Genomic DNA, 17153 nt, shown 5'->3' with positions numbered 1-17153 from the left:
AGTACTTTGAACTCATTGTGAGAGATCAGAGATAGTATCTAGTTACAGTATTGTCTAATACTAAAAAAAATCTAGTTGCCCATTTATGTTTCAATGACTATTTTCACTCTCGCTCTACTTAAAAATGAATAGGTGTTCTTTCCATCAAAACTTGACACTGTAAGATGAAGCTATGACCTTATTGGCTGATCTATCATTCCTAAGACTGAAAATGTTATATGCCAAAAATAGCTTTCAGCTTCAGTCATTTTTGTTACTAGCCCCGAGGTGAAACTTTTTCCAAGTGAAGCACAGGATCAGGAAGGTGTGGAAAGCGTCCTCTCATTACTTTCTTTTCATGTATCTGTAGATCAAATAAGTGCTGTTTTCCTGCTTTTCAGCAAAGTGAAAGGGTCAATGTAAAGAGATTTAATATTAACACAAACTCTTAAGTATGTGTGATCATGAAAATGGAAGAAAATATGACCATAATATTTTTGATTGTTAAAACTGTCTTCTATGCTTAATGGTCAGACCAGAATAGAAGTTTCTGATGGAAGCAGAATGAATTCAAGCTCTTGGGTACCCAGGCATGTTTTTCCTATGTCTGAACATTCAATATCCTATTGTTCTGCTTATGCTGTTTACATGCCTTTTGATAGAATTATTTTATAGATTAGTGCTTGACCTTAAAATCCAGTATTGCCAAACACTTTCTGTAACAAACCACCAGTGAAGTTGTCTGCAGTGCGGTTAATCCAGGGTTTGGAATGCACTTATAAAACCCAACATCAGGAATGTATCTCAGTTCCACAGAGGCCACAAATAACGCACAGGAGTGGAAAGTGCCGCTTCATCTCTCAGTGACCGTAACCAAACAGAGAGGAATACTCCAACTGTGAATCTGACAAAGCAAATGGTTCCAGTAGTTTATCAATTGAATCTTTCAAAGAAATAAGCCTCCCACTTATGTCAGGACACAAGTGTATTGGCAGCTACAGAGAGGCAACTTTTATGGAAAGCCTTGCTTTAAACCAGGGGAGGTGCGTAGTATTTCACTAACATTTCAATTTTGCTCCGTTACTGAAAATGTTAACTAGTCTTCTTCATGCACTGCTTCCAAAATGTAGAGTGTGCCTCTGCAAATAAACTCTTTTGGAAAACGCTTTGTTTCTCTTGCTTTCTGTATGCCAAAGTTCTCATGCCCCAACCAACTGAAATTTTATTTTTCTCTTGGCTGGTTTAATTACTTTCAAAATGGACCATGCTTCTCTGATTTCTACAACATCAGTGAGCTCTTGCCAAATTAATTTTCTGTTTGTAGATGGTCCATTAGCTACAATATAAAGCCTCTGTCCCCCAGGCAAAAATGCAAGAAGCACATATACTCTTGTTTTGCTGTGTTGGAACAAGCAAATAGAGAATAAATACATCTATCAGGTTGAATCCAGGCGGTTTTCCTGTTTGCCTCTAAGTGATCAACAGACTGAAAATACATTACTTGCTTCTGTTGGCCTTTTGAATTCACCTATTTAAAAGAGATAATGACAAATACATCGTACATAACATTGAACAAAACATTACCGACAACCTCGCCCCAAATAAACTTTTGTTCTTAAAAATAAAGGAAGCCCAGGTGAAGGCATCCATCAACTTACTAAGATACCTTCTGTGAAAGACCTCGAACTCCCTGGAGCTAAACTTTCATTATTGTACGGTAGAGTCTTCTGAAATTGTATAAAGTGTTTTTTAAGGCTTAAATAATTTTCGCTTTCAGTAACAGGTAATTTACATGACTTAGCTTCTGCCTGCTTTTGAGCAAACACAATAGCTTGCAGTCTGTGTTAATCTATTCAAACACTGCAATAAAATCACTAGTGGAAAAATATTTAACCTCTTCGTATTTCTAAACCTGTTTTACAATCCCTTTTAGTTTATTTTAGTGTTTAACTTCTGCCAAGATTACGTATGACAGCATCTAATGCTTGAGCAGCTCAGCAGCTGCAGCAAGTTTTAAGCTTTGCAAGACATTGCTCTGCAGAGGTCAATGCTACTTTGTTTTACGCTGCAGTGAAATTTATTTTATTTGATTCTGTCAGGAAAGCTGATCACAAGCAGCACAGAAAACAGTGTTTTCTTACAGCCTAAGCAACAGAACCAGTTTCCTAGAAATGTTTCTGGTTTGTGACCTGGCTCTAGCTGGAGAGATGACAACAGAGGAAACTTGTGGCTGGCCACATCTTGTTGAAAACTGATTATATTGGCTCTTTTTTTAGGTCCAAAAACACGCTCACCTCTGAGAAAAATTGTTGTAATACTGTGTAATGGAACCACAGCAACTGTGTAGCATCAAGCATGAAAGGAGATGACAGAATGCAGCCGGTGCTGTTGTGTAGATTGCTAGGGTATTACCCTGCTGCTTAAAAGCAGACATTTGCTGGGATTTGTTTGCCCAGACTGTGTGCACACAATATTGTAGGAAAAGGACTATAAAAGAGCAATTGAAATATCTTCGTGCCTGCAAGATGTAAAAGAAATAAAAACCACGTAAAAATCCCCTTACATATAATGTCACTTCCTTCAGGCATGTTATGTGGTGAAATTAGTGGAACAAACTTGCAACCCAGCTGGTTTCACAAGCACAAGCAGTGTGCACACAGTGCTTTCATGCTTTGCATTCACTGCAAAAGCTATTTAAAAAAAAATAAATTCCTGCTTTCAGTTTAGCTCAGTTGCATCTCATTTAACTTTGTGTTCAGCATAAAGTTCTCTCATTTGCTCTGTACTGCCTTCTATTGAAGGGCCTTTTCAATTCAGCCCTGCATTAGTGCAAAGCACTGCTGTGGTTAAGAGGACTGAGCTTCTAACTTAGGTAAGAGAGGGGTACCAAATCTTAACTTGATGAGTATCTGCACTAAAGTGTCTGAGCGGGATACAACTGGCTTCACATGTGCAGAGTAAAATGTGTCCCTTATGCCTTAGGCATACTACATGTGCTTGACACAGTTGATGTGCACATGTGCCACACGTGTAGTTAGCTGTTGCAGGTGTATAAATCATAGTATTCCAACTTGGGTTTGGACACGTGGAAACCTTTTACAAACATTTACAGCACTCACATCTATTCAGGATAAAGTTTTCAAGTGAAAAAAGATGCTCAAAGGTTATTTTTTGATGTAATTCTTTCCTGCTCGCTATTCATAGCATGGATTTTTGTTGGTTATATAGTTACAGGAAAACACATGCTTCCAGTGCCCTGTCCTTGTTTATGATTGTGAGTACTGTAACAGCTTCCTTAATGCTTACTCATGGTAAAAGCACCATCTGAAAAGACTTCAAAGCTGCTGCCAGAAACGAGTATCCCTTTTCAAGTGCAATGTGAACAACATTCTCTAAGCAGAATGAATTTTGATCATTAAAGTTTGCAAGTGGGACAAAATAATTTGTCATTTTGCCTTTTTAAACTCCTACATTTACAGCAAAATATTGCTGAAAGAAACAGACATAAAGATATAACTTGGCCATAAGATTGCAGTTCATTAGTTTTCTGTTAATAGAACAGTGACTAGTCTAATGAAATTTGTATTGCATTGTCCTATGAAGAAGGAGACATCATTATTTTAACGTATCGTACAGAAGCTGAAGATTGTGAAATCTTAAATGTACATCTTCATTTTGACCAGCTTTTGAAATAGTTATAACTATCAGACTAAAGATCCCATTCTGATGGTGTCTGTCCGTATGCATATTATGTATATGTGTAAATATAAAACATGTGTATGTTATACCCCTTCCTATAAGTGATTTTCACACTAACATTGCAAAGATTTAAGGCCTAAATGTTCTTTCACCTTTATGATATTGCTAGGTGTAATGTTTTTTTGTTTGTTTGAATTTTTTTTTTTTTTTGCTATGTAATCCTTTGGATTCCATTGATCTCTTTGGGTTCTGGCAATATTGCATATTTTGTGCAATGCTTTTGGGAAGGGACTGCAGAGAGGTTTCATCCCTGCTGGACCTGAGGACAGGTTTTGCAGCCTCCCAGGAAACCCGCTTGGTTCAAACTGTCTTTTCATCTTCAATTGAAAATGTAATACTTTCATCCAAAACCTGACCAGTCACAAGCCATTTTTTTTTTTGCTTGTTACTTGTTTTGTTATTACTTGAAGAGTTAATGTTTTGGGGGTTGGACTTGATGATCTCTTGAGATCTCTTCTGATCCTTACAATTCTGTTGATTCTGTGATAGCTGGGAACATATGAAAATGTACCCACTTTATAGTCCTCAATGTTTCTGATGTCTCTATTTTTTTTCTTTGTAAAGCTTAATGATTATTTAGTGAGGAGTCAAATAACATTAACTGAAGAAGTTCAGATAAATGCTATGGTAGAACTGCAATACTTTTAAAAAATAAATAACTCCTGCCTTCAGTTTAGTTCAGTTGTAGCTAGATGGATGAAGATTTGGGAATCAACTCTGTTTTTATTGGCAATGCAATTTACTGAAATCTTTTAATAGCAGCACTCCAAATATCCAAAATGCTACCTCTTTATTATCTGTTCCCACCACAAAAGAAAATTATGAACCATAAATATTTCTTTTCTGAATGAACTGAAAACCTGTAGCTCTTGAAGTAGATGACTAAAATATTGACAAGAAATCTGTAAACATTGATAGCTTGCTAGGTGACGTGACATGTTACATATTTAAGTGAAAACATAAGGCATGAGATTCCTAGTTACCAGAGTACTGTGATGGGAAAAAAGTAAAACATTATTTTTCTTAACTGCAGTCAAGAATAAATTGACCACAAAGCGGAAAAAGGAACACAAGTCTGTAATTGCTAGACCTTCGTGTGGGTCTGTATCTAATGCTTGATGTTGCTTTTACTACAAATAGTAAATAACCTATGTTTTATCTCAAAGGAAAAAAAAACCAAACTACAGAAACCACTTGAATCACCTAGGTTTAGTATCAAAAATTTCTTATTAAAAAAAGATTGTACTACCAAAAATTGTTGATATGTATGTGTTCAAAAGGATGAGTTTCTTGGAATTTAAGGAGGACTGTGGCCACCTTGAGCTTTAAGATTTGAAACTGTCTATTTCTGTTACATTCCTGTGAGAGCAGCTTTTCAGGAAAACATCCATTGTCTTTCAAATGCTGTTGGGAACTTGGGGTTCTTCTGCTTCACCACTGATACTTATGAGTAAAATAAGGCTAGAGATCAATAACACCATAAAATTTAGCACTTGACTTAGGTTATACCAGTGCAAATATTCTATGAGAATATAATTAGCAACTAATGAAGTTAAGTTGTCTTCATTTTTGATGTGTAAGTAGATTACAGAAAGTAAATGCTTAATTTTATTTTGAAAATCAGTGCACTTAACAAAGTTAATGCATCCAGTAGGTTTACAAAGTGCTTAAGTTGTTTGCCTTTATCGTTTATTAAAACATTTTAGGTTTTCTGAATATTTTTTTCTGCAGGTGCAGTGTAACTATAATAAATTACCATTTGAATGAATATTTATAATACAACAATGCCCTTAGTGCAACAACACATTATATTAGTCATGCTGGTGGTTACAGCATCTATGTGTATTTTACTAATGTACAATGTTGTTATGCTTTGACTTAAACAGTTCAAGATAAATGTCATTTTTTATTCTTTGATTTGAAGGCAGCCCTCCTCTTTTGTAATTCAGGGACATTAAGGATGCACTTTTTGAAACTAGTGAGCTGACATAACCCTCTTCTCTAGCATTTGGACTTGATAGTTGATCCATTAGTTGTCCACTTCATTATGCATTCTGAGTATGTCAGGATCCAGAGTGCAATACAGTAAACACTGCATACCGGATCTCCCCAAGCTGCCCTTTGGCCTATTGCATGCATTGGAAATTTTCAGGTAGACTTCTTTTCCTGTTTTTGTAGTTTCAAGGACTTAATTCTATGGGAAACTGTAGACACACAGCTTCTCCATGTGGCATGTGGCTAATGCTCGTGTTTGTAAACACATGTGTGGAAATTGAGATAGTGCATTTTCTTCTGTGTGGGGCTGTGTACTGCTGGTGCCCTGACTTGATTTGGAATAAAGTTCAGTGCAGAGTCGAGGGGGAAAAAATAAGTCTTTGATACAAAAACTAGAATGCAAATGAGGAAAGAACTAAAGCCCAAACAATGGCTTGTTTACCAGTGGTATCTATAGTAAGATTCAGTGTATGTCAAACAGTTACATTGGCCCCCATAGGTGAGTCCAGGTGAACTGTTTTGAACACTTGAAGGATAATGTCCCAGTTGCTGTATTGCTTACAAATGACAAGTGGCAGAATTGTCTTGTAGTCTGATGCAATGCCTGTGGACATAGGTCCTGTGTGCACAGTGTTAAGCGACATGATTATAAAAATATTTCTAGCTCCACTCTAATACCTTCAATTATGGTGCAGTTTAGCTGAACATTGAAACAAATGGTTAAAAATAATAGCAATACATAATGTTTAAGGCTTTTCTTTAAAATTTGAAACTAAAGATAAACTCAGAATAAACTCCCAGTTAACTACTTGTCTGTGTCCAAAGGTAAATCATTAGAAACAACATAGCAGTTGAGTTTCGTAAGAACTTATGAATAGAGTAAAAATCATAATCATGAGTCGACAACAGTATTTTAAGTATTTAGCAAGACTGTGATTATATTTAGCTTCATGGCATTAAAGGTACCATGTACCTCTGAATCAAAACTGTATCCAAATAAGTAAATTGAGTCTAACAGGGTTTTTTTATTTTTTCTATCCTCTAAGCAAAGCGTATGTGAATGCAAAATGCCAAGGTGGGTGTCCAATTTGTCTGTCTATGTGTTACCTCATTACTTTGTGATCCCTTGTAGCCACACTGAATGATGACTCTCAATGCTCACAATTAGTATCACAGGTGGAAGCAAATTTGCCATAAATAATCTTCTAACAATATCACAGACTGCAATTTTCCTGCCTGTAGTCAGAACTGCTCCCATTTTGTGTGTGCTGTGATAGAGAGGAGGGGGAGATAGGCATTTACTAGTTCAGACGTTCACTCCCACTCATGGAGTTCAGTGGGAATGACTGATTACCTCAGATGCCATTAGATCTGCCTGAAGTAGCAACCTAATGCAATGTAAATTGGAGGGCCTGGGTGTGATCCAGAAATGGACCAAAAGGCGTAAGATGGTACTTAGGAATCTTTACACTGCTCCTGCATAAGATTGTGTGTCACAGAAGGTGGGGATGCAGCACCAGATCCCATAACATACCTATCAGATGTGCGATTTGGTTTTCTTAATTACCCAGAAATGTTCTTAAGCAAACAACGAAACACTGGGTGTAGTTTTCCAGAGAAATTAAATCTCTATTTTTTATCTCGTTTATCAGTGCTTCTCAGTGTTCGTGGTATTTCAAAAGCCTGATGGTCAGCATCAGCAAATATTGTGTCTAAACATAATTTTAAACCCCCCCAACTGTTAGAGTCTGCTACTACTGAAAGTTTTTTTTTTAAAGATAACGGTAGTCTTCTGTTTTCTGAGCCTTTTCTATGAACTACAGATGCAAAATTCTTGAAAGGCATCCTGTAAAACATCTAGCCACTGAAGATGGCAGCGTTGATCATTTAGGTTGAACTCTTTTACAGTGCTCAGAAACCTTTAACATGACAGTTGCACTTCCTTTTCCCCAATAATTATTGAGTTAGATGTTTACAAGGAAAATAGACAAATCCTTTTGTTAAACATTCCTCTTTTCTACTTTTCTGTGTTCAGTTTTGTTATCTTGAGAATGGCAAATTATCCTTCATGAATGGTGATCTAAGCATTTCTGAAAGATGGAGAACTTAAAAAATACAATTCAGAACCCTTTCATGGAGAAGCCTAAACGTACATCATCAACAGCATGGAAACTTAGCTTTTGGGAAAGATATTCAATTGTGTAATCATGATTAAAGACCATAGACTCATTAAATAATTTCCTTAAAGTTTATGGGAGGTTATAGCTCATGATAATGTAACAACAGCTCACCTCTCAGTAGGAACTCAAGCATATCTATAAAGTGTATCTTTCCCCCCGCCCATATTTTTCATAGCCTGATGTCTCATTACAGAGGTGCTGCTTACTCTGAGAGATTAGGACTAAAATAGACTATGGTGATTACTTGTGTGCTCTTATACACAGATTCAAAATCAGTTGTAAAATTAATTTTGCTCCCCTAGTATTTGAACCTAGTCAGTTTTTTTGTACTTGGTTCAATTAAATGAATGAATTTTACTCTTTTGATAATAAATCTTTTCATGTGCTAGGATTACAGGGTTAGGAAGCATACAGAAGGAAAATTGATACCAATAGCTCAGACTTTTCTGTTTTGGCACACCAAACAATCTCTGTTGGTCATATGGCAACAGCCATCCTGTAGAACAGGATTTCCAGAGTTTCTTTCGACTTCCAAGATCTCAAACACGGCCGGTGAGGTGTGACTGTACAGAATTACGTGCAGTGAGAGCCTGCTCCTTCACATTGCTGCCACTTGAGTAACTGCAGTTGCCGCCTTTGCCTTGCCTCGTTTCTAGCCCTTGGGCCCTTGTTCTTCATGCTGCTGCTTTTCATTCATTGAGTTAGTACACACGGGCTGTGTGGGTATCCTTCTGAAGTCTATTTCAGCTGGTATCAAGTTCACTGATACCGCGCTGGGGTTGACACCAGCAAGTTACAGAGATTTTTTTATGCCGCTACGTTCAGGCTGACAAACTCCTTAGAGTAAGAGGAAGGGAAAAAGAAATTAAGTCTGGTAGGCAAAAGCAAGTGTGATATTTCTCACTTAGTAAGAGGGAGGGGACAGATAAATATGAAATCCAAAATTTACATTGGTATATTCAGATTGTGCCTTCCCTTGTGGCACTTATGGATAAGGGTTTTGTTTTTCTTTTGGGTTTTTTTTGTGGCTCTGTCAGGGTTTTTGTTTAGTACATTGATTTTAAAAATATATGGCTTTTTGCAAAAATAAACACATACAAAAGTTAAAAGCCATAACTCTTACTAGCTGGGAGTGACAACACAGGTTTCAGAGGCCAAGATGCTTTGGGCCTTTTTCACAACCTTCCTGCTCATATGAAGGCAGCAGCAGCAGCTTGCAGGATACAGCCTTTTTCTGCATCCACATCACTTCAGTGACCCTCACCTCTGACGGGAAAGAGCCTTCTTATTCCAGCCCTGAGCTTTCCCCTGCTGATACAGCCAGCTGTCTGTAATTGCTATGCCAGTAACATCTATTGGGTTTTGCTCTAGATAAATGTGTCCTAGAATTAAGGTGATAAATTCAACTTATTTTCTTGGTAGTGATGGTCAGGTGCATTGTTTAATGTGCTGAATGGTCCTATGAAACAATACCATGCCACATTTTTCAACAATGTCATAGGCATTCTCCAGATTTAGAGCTGCCAAACTCAAGCAACTGCCAGAGTTAAGTGAAAAGAGCAGGAGTGTTTTGGGTTGGTAAGGACTAAGGTACTTTAAAGGAGTTGGAAAGATAGTCAAGGATAGTAACAGCAAAACCAAAGCTAAATGATACTGTGGAACAGAATAGGAGGAATATAGTGTCCAATTCTGGTTCCTTTAGTTCAAGAAGGACAGGGAACTACCTGAAAGAGTCCAGTGCAGGGCCACAATGATAACTGAGTAGAACTTCTTCCTTATGAGGAAATTCTGAGGAAGCTGGGTCTCTTTAGCCTAGAGGAGACTGAGAGGTGACCTTACTAATGGCTATAAATATGCAAATGGTGTCAGGAGGACAGAGTCTTATTGGTGATGTCCAATGATAGGACAAGGGGCAATGGGTGGCAGCTGGAGCAGAGGAGGTTCCATGTAAAGATAAGGAAAAACGTTTTCACTGTGAGGGTGGTGAAGCGCTGGAACAGACTGCCTAGAGAGGCTGTGGATTCTACTTCTCTGGAGGCATTCAAAACCCGCCTGGACATGTTCTCCTTCTAGGTGATCCTGATCTGGAGGGGGGGGTTGGATGAGATTGTCTTTCGAAGTCACTTCCAACCCCTAATTCTGTGATTCTGTGAATGAAGATTCACATCAAAGAGGGAATGTTGGAAATTCACTATGTAGGACACAAGACTACAGTTGGTAGCATGGTCACAGAAAGGCATAGAACAATCTTCTGTTGAAAATACTGTTGGTGGTGTTTATTACAAAATACAGATGAAGATTTGATTGTTGTTCTAAAAGGATCATTTAAAAAGATTTCGGCATGTTCAGTATATTTGAAAAGCCTCAGATAAGTCACTGACACAGTTTAGGACTGAATATATAGGAAAATAATTTGCTGTAAACAGTAAGCACTAATTTTTGTTCAGTTCATCTGTCTTCAGGTATAAGCTGGGTTACATCATCAGCCTGTCATCTTATTCTGTGGTTTCAGCAGGTTTGAAAGAAATGGCAGGATCTGGTTGTTAAGTGTTACTACCAGAGAATATTTGTGCTCTGGAAGATCACACATGTGAGCAGCTATCCTTCTCAAACTTACCTGTAGGTACTTCCTATAAGTGTTCCTTGTTCTGCAGTTTGCTGCAGAAGTATTCAGGAAGGGAAACCATTTCAAAACAAATTAATTTTAAGTGCTGATCAGTAGCAGAAAAACATGGACTACAGCTGCATGTGTAGTGCCAGCTGCTTTCTACTGTTCTGTTATTTAGCAGCTACAATGTGTTGTCTGTCTCTGGAGTCTGTAAGGTAACAGTGCAAAGAAGTGATGGGGATCTTAACAGCTAACCTCTCCTTGGTGTAGAACTTCTGTGCCCATTAATGTGTGAGTTGCTGGTTTTGGAACATTGGTGTTGCTTGACAAATGCTGATTCTTGCTGTCTCTTCAGTTTGTATTTTCTCACTGCAGCACAGTATTTCAAGTGAGAGATTCACACATAACCCTGCTTTTATATGCTCCAGACAGTTTGACTGTCAAGGTAGAGATGTGATGGCTACCTAAGGGTTAATTATTGCTACTTTGTAGGAGAATGATGCAACTCTATATGCATGCTATATGTGCAGATGAACAAAATACGATGTTGTTTTTCCTATGCTGTATTATATTTCTTTTTGATTTCCCACCTCAGGAATTTATTGAGCTATTTTATTCCAAACACACACACACGCAAACCCAATGCGCATCTGTGTGGAGAAGCATATAAGATAGAACCGTGTACCTGAAAGGCACTAGGTTTCTGTATGTGTAAGCAGTAGAATATATGCATGGACATTTTGTTTAATAATAGTAATAATTTTAGAAAGCTACATGTGCCTTGGGCTGTGTTTATCTTATCTGCCACCTGTTTACTTGCAGAACATGGAGCATTCATGCCACAAGACTATTCTTTGTGGTGGTGTAATTACTGGGGCAGCACAGCATGCAAGCTGGTGCAGAATTGCTATTTTAATATGGTGTGTTGGGTTACTATAACCCTATTAAGGACAATGTGATATTTCCTATGAACTAAACATTTAATAGAACAACTATGTGTCCCCTGATGGCATTCAGGAGCAAGTAACCACTAGAACTGAAGTTAGAACTGGGAAAAATAAGGAAATCGACTCATTGAGGGCAGATTTGTTATCTTACGTATTCTGGGCAATGTGCTCTGTATGCTTAATTTTGCAGTATTTAATCATAAAGACTCTTGGGAAAATAAATTAGTCTAATTAAGGATGGTTGGGGGGAGGCTTGAGAGAGATGTTTTGCACAATGCTGATGCATGGAGATAAGCTTCAGAGTATCTTGCTGTGCAGACACAGGTGGGTCTGTTGGGGCATCAATTTGTGATCAGCTTTGATTTTTGGCATCACTGTAAGTTAAATGCTGATGCAGGAGAGAGAGGACTGGCTGATTCAGACTTGATTTTGTTTTTAAAACTGTAGAAATGATAACTTGTGAAAAATATAACTACTATGCTCTTCTGCAAAAGTTTACACTGCAATATACTCCTATGTTTTCTGAAACTTCAGTCAGTATGTTCTTGTTTCTTTATTAAAATGCTATTAAATCAACATTTACCCATCTATGGATTAATAGGCTAAAGGAGCAAAATTATATGGAATGTATAGATTATTTACCTTTGCAATGGATGTCTGTGGTCTTTCTTAAAATCTACAAGATGAGGATCTGTGATGAAATGAGGGGTACTCCTGTAACAGTTTTCACCTTGCTTCTGACTATTGAGAATCTGAATCTTTTTATTGTTGTGTGACAGGATGTATGTTCACATCAAAGATTTCAAATAATCATGAGAACTATGCTTATCCTTTTGGGGGCTTTGGGGTGGTTTTCAGTTGGGTTTTTTCCTCAGTCAGTTTAAGGGGGAATTATTTCTGCTATGGTGGAAATTAAGACTTGTGATTGAATATTGGCATAAAAAAGAACAACTAATCAAGCATCAATTAGAGCTGTGTGTCATCTTTGCAATGTTTTGGTCTCATGTTGAAAACATTAAGGGCATGTAGAAGGAAAAGGTGGTCAAGATGCTTGATCCAAAAGCCATAGATGTAATTAGCATTGGATCAAGCACAGTGTGACAATCTTATTCCTTTTTTCTCACCTAAGTAATAATCTTTGCTTGCCTGGATCATGTTTGACAAGTGTTTGGCTGGAAAGGGAAAAGGGGAGTGGGGGGAGGAAGCTGCCAGAGATTGAACACCAACAAATTCATACTGGAGATAGTGGGCAAGTTGACAGTATGAGAAAGAATTAATTATAGTAATTAGCATGAAAGCTATTGCTTGTATTGCAGACTTGAAAGAATGGTTGTGTACCCAACAATTCACTGGCATTTTTAACTACTGTAGGTCTAATAGAGGATTTTAGTGTTCCTTTATAAGGCTTGCTTCCTTAAACCTCCCAAGCTAAACAGTAATACTTCTCTCCATTAAAAGCAGTTTTAAGTAGTGTATATCTGTGAAACAAGAAATAAAGCAAGCCTTACAACCCACAGTATTTGAAGATATGTAGAAAAGTGTTTTAAATGTAGTAAGTGCTTCCAATTTCTTGCACTTTGTTACAGTTTGAGATGTGATTACATAGCTGAAGATGGAGGAGAAGTAGGAGGACAGGATCAGTTGTGGGTTTTTCTCATGATGTAAAGCTGGTGGACATGACTTAGGGGAAAAAAACCCTGTAAAATAGTACTAAGAGAGCTGGATTCTATGCTTGTAGGCTAATATCCGTTTTTACTTATTCAAGATGGTGAGATGATTCACACACTTACTAAAACACTTTCTGAAAGTATGTGAAGGGGCAGATGGGCTATGTAAATGTGATGGTATATACAAAATAGAGAGTAATGGGGAAAAAGATTTCACCTGTCTGCACATTCCTTTGAAATTTATTCTATAACTTGTGATAAAATTATATTAAATTACTGCTTTTGTTTTATAGTGGAGTTTCTCATTATTTCAATATGGTTTTGCTTATTTCACTAGGTATTGATAAGTCACTATTTATCTTTAGATATTAAAAACTTGAATAGCTTTCAGATAGCATCAGCAGGGGCCTGGAAAAAGCCATAAATAGCTTTATATGCCTTCTGGGTGACATAGACACTTATATTAATAAAAATATCACCTGCAGTTCAACAATCAAAATGGAAAATGCCAGGGCATTAATAGCTGTGTGGGAGGACATATTTGCAGTCTGTTACTACCCTACTTACTGTGGCTTCAACTGTGTGTTTGTGTAATTAGATACATGAAATCTAAACGCTAACCTGAAGTGCTGTGAGTTGGTAGTCTTGTTATAATCTGTCACAATTGATGATAGTTAATGGTGTTGTGTTTTGTGGAGAGGATAGATGGTCTTAGATGGCATATTCAAATAATTCCTGGGAAAACTCTTGAGTTTTTTTTTTAAAAAAAACCAAAGTCTCATTACTGCTTTATTATTTTTTCTTCATCCATCTCACTAACTTTAACCTGAGGTTCCAGTATAAATAGTTAGCTTGGAGTGCCTGAAACGATGACTTTGCATGATTTCTGTGTGTTGGCAATTTTATGTACTTATTCAAAGAAGATCTCTGCAGGTCTTGTTTTTTGGTGCTTTGGAGAAACCTTGAGCAATTCAGCTTTCTCTTTATTCAAATTGTACTGTCCTCCTCTATGGAGGTGCTCGGGCAGGTTATTCGCATGTGACTGTGCAACACCACTACAGGCCCTGTGGGGTAAAACCAGAAAAAGGTACAGTTATTGATACCAACAAGGCTTTGAAGACACAAGCAAAAGTAACACTGTAAACTCACATCCACACAAAATGCCGTATTGAACTGCCTAATTGTTACTGCTAAAAGCAAGTTACTTCTGTTACGGATGGGATGTGAGATTGTACCAAGCTGTGGTGCTGAGCGCTAAAGCTGTTGCAAGCCCTAGGACTGCAGTATCAAAAATCCATCTTGGGTCAGATGGAATAGTGCTCTCACCTGGGGAAAAATAAAAGCTCACTGTTGTATCCACAGATACCTCAGCACCTGCTCTGGTGTAGCGGAGAATGATAACAAAATATTATGGCCTGTAGCATACATTTCAGAAGCAGCATCACTTTCTGTATCCAGAGAAGAAATGCTTGGCAACCGTGCGATCTCTTGAGAAACTAACTTGTTTGTATGGGAAGCCTTCTATCACAGACAACACTTCTAAAATGATAAACAACCAAGCCATGAAGAAAGAAAATTCAAAATGTACGAGGCTACATTTGCTCTTGCCAAACATATGGCATGCAAGTAGCAATGCTGACAAGTAAACATATCAATGTTACTGACTGTCCACGAACGTCCCTTTAGGGAACGAATGCTGGACTGTCGTATCAGGAGAGAATCCTTCTCGGATTTCTGTAGGAGGACTGATGTATGACAGATGGCAGAACTAGACAATTTATTTACTTTCAGCTGTGTATGTTCTACTTTAAAAGCCATGTCCCAGATAGTAGGCCAAGTGGACGACTGCTTGTCTGCCACGGTCTAGCTGTGACACTTCTGGGCTTCGCAGAGCCTTTCTCAAGGAGAGAGGCAAGATGATAACTTTGGGAGAGCTGGACAGTCCCATACTCAGTGGGAAGAAAGTCTAGGCAGGAGAGAAGTAGACTTCTAAGAGGATCAGGGCATGTTACTTGCAGCTATGCAAGCCAAATCTTGGAAGTGAAGGTATTCTTTCCTGTACATCCACAGAAATGATTTTTTGGTGTTTAAGATCAGGTGAGCTACATAGGAAAAATCAGAGTAAAGCTCTCAGCCTTTATAGATGCAGTGGGTACAAGAATATTTGTTTTAAAAGAATTTTTTTTATATAATACTGAGAAAAATGAATTTGCTCTCTTTATAACATTATCTTGATGTAGTTGGCTATTTTTTGTGTTGTGTAAAAACCTTGCAGTAGCAACTGAAGGCAGGCATTGCTTCAGAGAAACAGCTGAGAGGAGGGCAAGTCTTTCCACATGGACTACATGGCTCATTAAGCGTCAGCTACAGGTTTTACCTGTCATGTTAGACTTGTAGTTTTCAAACACTAGCTTTGAAATCAATAGGTTTTGTTATTTTGCATATTTTTGCAGAGTTACTCAGGTTTCACATTATGTCCTTGTCTTTCTCTTAATTCATTTACATATTACACTTAATATGTATTATTTAAATTCTGCTAACATTTTTAGAGTGGAGGTGAATATAACTATTGGGTAGATCTTATGTCAAAAGTGAACATTTGGGGTGTCTAAAGAAAATACTTTTCTCTCAGAGGTTTTCTATGTTAAGCTTAGAGGATTTCCCTTTTCTGTGAGGGTACTACACAAAAAATGATAAGGCTGCTGAATTTTCCAGTTATGAGAATACTGGATATTTTAATTCTGAATTTTGAAACATTCCTTACTTTTGGAAAAACTTTAATTTCATTGATGTGAAGTTCTGTCTAACAGGGAAATTAGTACATATGGCTTACATCCTGACAGTACAAGTTATGCAGCTACATGTGTATGGTAGAACTTAGTCTGTGCAAGTTTAGGAATAGGAAATCTCTGTTTGGGGTTTTTTTGCCTGGCTTTTTTTGGTTTGTTTCCTTTGTTGTTGTTTTTTTGAACTAAGTCCATCTGTGTGTCAAGTATGATTTTTAATCCAGCTGACCACTGTCAACTGAATATAACTAGGGAGAAAGCTCTGTGATATTGCTTCGTACAAATTTTGTGACCTTCAGCAGCTGTGCAGAGGAACTGAGCATTCCCACTGATGACTAGGCAGGCAACTCTCAGCCATTATAAATTCTGCTAAGCAGTAACCACTTAAATAATCAACATGCATATGCAGATGGGACATAACGTAGGCATCTCTTGAGTGGTGGGGTGTCACCAGGAGCACAGGGGAGTTGGCATTCTGGCAGTAGTAGTGCTGCACTGGGGGAATTAAGACAGGAAAAAAAAAACTGTAGCAACTTCATTAGGTCATTCTCTCAGAACAGCAAAGTTACAAGCAAATAATTGCTGAAGAGAATGGGATGTAATTTCAATTACATTTTTGTTTTAAAATTGAAAATATTGGGTGGATTAAAAACTGAATTCAGGTTTCTTTCTCCAATCATTGCAGTTTGTCTAAAATAGATTCTCAGTATCTTATAGTTTTGGTTTGTATAATGTTTTTATTATTTCCAGTTCAAATTTTTAAGCATAGTTCTTTATGTATTACCCTAACAGAACCCACAAACCCAAACAAAACCCCCATGTGCTAAATGGTAACTAGATGTCTACACACAGAAGCAACGTACTTTCTGCTTTGGAGGCTAGACCAGATAAGACAGTACTAGCAAACTTACTTAATGCAGCACAGAACACATTGGCAGGAGATGCTACTAACAAGGAAACCTTAAGTAACAAGGAAACCTTAAGTGGAGAGTTGCTTAAAACCTGAAAATAAAACAAAGTATCTGAGTTAGCCAGTTAACTGAATTTATAATGTCTTTACAGGTATGTGCAGATGTTTAGAGCTTGACAGTAAATGTTACATGAGAGTCTTAGTGATGAAAGCAGTGTTTCTGTACCAAAATTTATTACAGCTCTGGTGTTTTAAAAACCTGAGTATGTGGGAAAGGTATTTTGTATAGAATATTGCAGGTGTCCATCACCGCCTTCTAAAA

Source organism: Gallinula chloropus (assembly GCF_964237585.1).
Source record: "Gallinula chloropus genome assembly, chromosome: 5".
Taxonomy (NCBI): domain Eukaryota; kingdom Metazoa; phylum Chordata; class Aves; order Gruiformes; family Rallidae; genus Gallinula; species Gallinula chloropus.
Note: the sequence above shows the minus strand (reverse complement) of the source record.